Source organism: Pteropus alecto, unplaced genomic scaffold, assembly GCF_000325575.1.
Source record: "Pteropus alecto unplaced genomic scaffold, ASM32557v1 scaffold155, whole genome shotgun sequence".
NCBI lineage: Eukaryota > Metazoa > Chordata > Mammalia > Chiroptera > Pteropodidae > Pteropus > Pteropus alecto.
In genome coordinates, this window is record NW_006438113.1 from 23367211 (window position 1) to 23373128 (window position 5918).

General features: G+C 32.4%; 1 pseudogene; it reads left to right on the plus strand.

The window, feature by feature from the left end:
- The window catches only part of LOC102881467, a 1743-nt pseudogene extending 831 nt beyond the window's left edge, over positions 1-912 (plus strand).
- The last annotated feature ends 5006 nt before the right edge of the window (positions 913-5918 follow it).

Consider the following 5918-nt stretch of genomic DNA (forward strand, 5'->3'; position numbering starts at 1 on the left):
CAATGCCACCATAATAAAAATACAACTATAACTAACTAACTAACTAAATATACAAAGAAAGAAAGAAAGAAGGAAGGAAAGAAAGGAAAGAAAGAAAAGAAAGAAAAGAAAGGGAAGAAAGGAAGAAAGGAAGAAAGAAGGAAAGGAAAGAAGGAAAGAAGGAAAGAAGGAAAGAAGGAAAGAAGGAAAGAAGGAAGGAAGGAAGGAAGGAAGGAAGGAAGGAAGGAAGGAAGGAAGGAAGGAAGGAAGGAAGGAAGGAAGGATGGAAGGAAGGAAGGAAGGAAGGAAGGAAATATCCCAAACGGCTATTTCTTGGATATAAATCATTCAGTCATATCTAAGCAAATGAAAATGTATGTCACCTACTAGCAATGTCTCCATATAATTTAGCATAGTCACAGTTGAGGGATGATTTTAACCATATATTAGCTAACTCATAATAAATTTGCCTCTACAATTTCTAGTTCCCTTCCAGCTATTCTCCTTTGAAAAAGAGACATTATTTCTTATTCACAGCCTGCCAATATATTAATTTATTAACATAATTTCTGATTTATCTCATTAATTTACCTTCTTATTTGAGAATACCAAAGGTTAATTAAAAATAATGTTTCGAGATATTTATTTGCCATTTTCAATTACTTCTTGAGCTATTAATTACATTTTCAGACCAGATTCACAAAATACTTCACTTTTAGATAACTTTTCCTCTCAGCTTAAATACCTTTAATACATCAGTTTCTGTGCTCTTACGTCAAAATATTACTTGTTGTTACCTGGAACACTTTAAAGAGTCCATATTAGACATGTTTGTCCACAATTATTTACCTGGAAGGCAAATGAATAATCCATAATCTCTTCTCTTTATCCTCCAGCTACAGAACAGATAAACAGGGAGTGGCTGGGAGGTGATTGTACATCCCTAGCAGCACTGATTCAAAGCTGAAAGGGCTGGTGGGCTGTCATCTGGACCAATCTCTTAACACTGGACAGATGAATGCCCAAAGCTACTATAAAAGTAGCTGTCTATTATTCATAAGCTTATATTCTCAACACTTTTGGGTATTCTTGGGATCTGTATATCACTTTCAGAAATCTTAAACCTGAGACTAAATTAAGGTAGTAATTTTGATTTTACTCTAATTAAATAGATTATAACTGCAAGGACTTTTTAACTTGTTATCCCTAGTGTCTAGCATTAATAAGCACTTAATGAATCTTCGTTAATAGTGAAAGAATGTTTTCTACTTATGTAAATAATAGCTGTATCGGGTATGTGTGAACTATAACAGAATTTACTTTGTTTATTTATGAGACCCAAATTGTAAATAAAAAAATTATCCAGGTACCAAACTTCTTTGAATGAAGTGATCACAACTCCCCAAAGGAATATTTTCCTCCGGTAATTAACTCATCTTTTTGTATGGTTTGTTTTCATTCTACTCACTATTTAGGTTGCTAAGGTGAGAAATCAAACTGAGAAAGCACTGGACTAGACCAGGCCTGGACTGCTTGCTTTTGGTCACTTCTCAGTTATGAATAGTATTTTCTATGTCTCTATTTATCTTATGGTTTCCTGCTAGGCATATAAAGGAAAGGATCAGAATGAAAATTCAGCAAAATTACATAGAACAGATCAAAAGTATAAGTTTAGTGTTATCTTTAAGAGAACACATGAGGCACTAAAATTCTAAAGCTTAATTCCTGTGAAAAGGCTTGTAAAAAGTAAGAATAAAACAGCAAATGATAAGTCTGGCCCTCTGCCACTAGATAGCGAGAAGAACCATACCAACTTAATCTGAGTTACAAAAAAAAAAATGTAATATCTGACTCACAGGGTTGAGTGTAGTTCCCTTCAAATAAAGAATTTTATGTGGATGCTTTCTCGATAAGATTTGTTGTGACTGTATGTCACTTTGTATGTGACTACTTTTAAAAGTTGATATTTTAAAAATAATCTCTAAGCTTTAATATATTTTAAATAGTTTAAAATATATTAAATTTATTTATGGAAACAATTGATTCATTATATAAACTACCATCCATAGTCAAAAATTTTCAATTCTCATTTTAATATACTTTATTTCCCCTGGTCACACGTTGCATTTAGCTGTCTCAACTCTTTAGTTTCTTTTAAACTTTGATAATTCCTCAGCCCTGATTTGTATTTCATGACATTGATATTTTTGAAGATTCCAAGCCAGTTTTCCTGTAGATGCTCTTTGGCATTTGTTTCCTGATGTTTCCTTGTGATTAAATTTTGATAATGCCTTTTTGGCATTAATATTACATAAGTAACATTGTGTCCTTTTCAGCAGATCACTTTGGGAGGCATGTGTTGTTCATTTAATCAAATTTTGTTGATGTTAAATATGCACATTTGTTTTTGCTCCTTCTAGAACTTCATATTAATTGAACCATGCAGTATATATCTTTTGTGCCTGGCTTCTTTCATTCAGCGTAATGTTTATTAGATATATTTACATTGCTGCATGTTTCAATCATTTGTTATTTTTATTGCTGAGTAACAATTCTCTAAATCAAAGATCAGTAATTTTTTCCTACAAAAAGCCATATAGTAACTATCCTAGGTTTTTCTGGGCACATAAATAAATGTTTCTGTTACATAATCGTCTTTTTAAAATTTTTTATACTCTGTAAAAATGTAAAGACCATTTGTGCCCTCAAGCTTCATAAACTCAAGCTTCCAGCCAGATTTGTCCAGTGGTGTAATTTGCCAATGCTTACTCTAAATTAATTCATGATAATGTCTTTTATCATTCATGTTTTGATGGGCATTTTGATTGTTTCTCATTCTGAGATAGTAGGAATAAAATTACTATTGATATTTCTGTAGAAGTCTTTTTATGGATATGTTTTCTTATTTTGGTAAAATATATATAACATACATTTACCATTTTTATTTGTACAGTTCAGTAACATTCAATATATTCACAAAGTTGCGCAACTTTGTGAATCCACTATCACCACTATCCATTTCCAAAACTTGTACATCATACTAAACAAGAAACTCTGTATCCATTAAACAATAACTTCTTATTTCCCTATGTACTATGTTTTTATTTCTCTTGTATAAGTACCTAGGTGTGGAATTGCTGGATCTTAGGGCAGGTATTTGTTTAATTTTATATAAAATTGCTAAAGAATTTCTCAAATGATTCTACCATTATACCCTTCCACAAACAATGCATAGAAGTTGTAGTTGCTCCACATTCTCACCAACATTTCATATTGTCAGTTTTTCCAAATTTTCACCTTTCTACTGGGTATGCCATCAGCCATCCTGAGACCTCAGTTTCTTGTTATATTCATCTGCCATTCACTAGTGTTCCTCCTGTGTGCTGGCTCATATCTGCTCTCCAGAGTGTGAAAGGGGAAAGAAAACATCAAGCAGTTTCTTATAAGTATGTGATTCAGAAGATGCACCTGTCTTTTCCACTCCCAGTTTATAGAGCAGACTTAGGTTGCAAAGCCAAACGTTGCAGTGAGTAGCAGCAAAATATAATGAATATTTGAGCAGCCACTTGTGGTTCTATAATCCTGGAGTTATTTAATAAAGAAAAAAAGAGAAGAATGGATGTTAGAGAGAGTTATCATACTCCTTTACACTTTCAAAATGTGTTACAGGTAGATTTATGTTATCTTTCCTTTTCTAATATTAACCTAAGTTTTCTAGGCAGCGAACAAGCTCATATTGTCTTATTCATTTAAAAACCAAAACAGAATGAAAGATTTTATATATTTTAAAATTTTGCTTGATAGCTCTTCAAAAAGAAAGAAAGAAAGAGAAAGAAAAAAAGAAGACACAAAATTATCCTTCTCTAGTTATTCTTGAACAGCAAAATAATAGTGCTAAAAAAAAAATTAGTGCTTGTGTAGACTTCAGCGAGACCTAACTTAGGAACAATTTTCTGCTCCACAATGCTCTATACTGAGCAATTATATTCTTTTCTTTAGACATTTTTGTGTATCTGGAATTGATTTTTTTATAAGCCAGCCATTCCAATACCATGCAACTCAAATTGATAATGTGGATTTTTTTAATTGAACCAATGTTCGCGATCATTTAATATTTATTAATAAGAATTATATTAATTTCTTAAGGCCAATACCTCACTTTGGCACTTTCCAATTGACAGAATTTGGTGGATTGTTTTGTACTTTGCAAAAATTATCTTGGATTAATATATTATTTTTAGTTTATATAAAACAATTATCTTCATTATTTTGGTTAAATGACACTAAGCCAATAAAAATATTTATATTTGATAATGGTTTCCTAGGTGTTAGTTTTTCCATAATATATTCTAAAATATAAACTATTATAATATATTTTAGTAAAGTTAATAAAAATTACAATGAGGTAATAACTGCTGAACTAAAATCAAGTTCATAATTTTTCCTTTAAAGTAAATCACTTTTTTATTTAATGAATAAATATTTAATGAATGCTGCATTAAATATTTCAGGATCTAGGGTACTAGTGTTAGTTTTTCCATAATATATTCTAAAATATAAACTATTATAATATATTTTAGTAAAGTTAATAAAAATTACAATGAGGTAATAACTGCTGAACTAAAATCAAGTTCATAATTTTTCCTTTAAAGTAAATCACTTTTTTATTTAATGAATAAATATTTAATGAATGCTGCATTAAATATTTCAGGATCTAGGGTACTATCTGATCAATAAATGTATGATCAAAGGTCTCCACAAAATACTTGGAGGATTAAAAGTGCCTATAAATTACTTAATTTGCAAACAGTATAAAGCTTAACTACTCTATTGAGGTGTTTGTTGCATTTGCGGGTCTGTGTAGATTCCTGATGTCAGTGAAAAGTTCTTTAATTCATTCCATCATATGCAATCTACTTTGGTGACTACTTTAGAGGCATTAGAAAGTTGATTAAAATAAAACACAGTTCACAGGTTTAGAAACTGCCTTTTAGGATTTCAGGATTTTCTAGAAAACACGTGCAGGACCCACATGCCCTTTCTGATGACTTTGTTATATATTTTATCAACCAAAGGTAATTTCTGCAAACTAAAATGTTGATTTCATCAGGGATAGTACTAACAGAAATTATTTTATTCTATGTTTTATAGTATTTGTTAATCCCAATTATCACAAAAGCTCTAGAAATAATCTTCTCATATTCTCCATATTATGGAGTTATGAGTAACCTGGGGACTTACTACTTGGAATTGGCTCTTGGTGTAACTGCACATAAACTTCATTTTTTTTTAATATAGTTTTTTTTCTCTGATTCAAACTGGATTTGCCCAGATAATGGCATTGTTACTCACTTGCTTTTCCCACTCTTATCCTTCTTCCTCTGTATGCCTGCTCCTTTAATCATTTAGCCTTAGGACATAATAACTGAGCCTCAGGTCTGTAATCATGAGGACAATAGGTTTCAGTTGGACTTCAGACTAAGGATTACATGTTGAATTTAGATGTGTTTTAGCCCCAGGCCCATCGTGGCAAAACAGTCCTACCAGGCCATGGGACCAGATGGGTTGTTGCCATGGCCGATTCCAGAACCTGACACAATGATCAGTAACCTCGTCCCCCTTCAATTGTCCAATCAGTAGCATCCATGACCCTGACTCTCTTAGATTTCATGACTACTGATTTTTTCCTACGTAAGCTGGGCTCCCGAGACACCCTGGGAGCCAGGCCTCTGAGCAATAGCTCGCCTGTGTCTCTGGGACTTGCAGCTCTCCAAAGTAAATCCTTACTTTCTTTGCTGCAAAACCTGATTGACACATGCAGGCCGATAGACTCCTTTTGCTTTGGTAACTATGGAACTGAGCTCTTAACCTGCGGGGTCTGGGTTAACTTCGGTTAGTGTTAGAATGGAACTGAATTGTACAACACTAGCTGGTGTTGT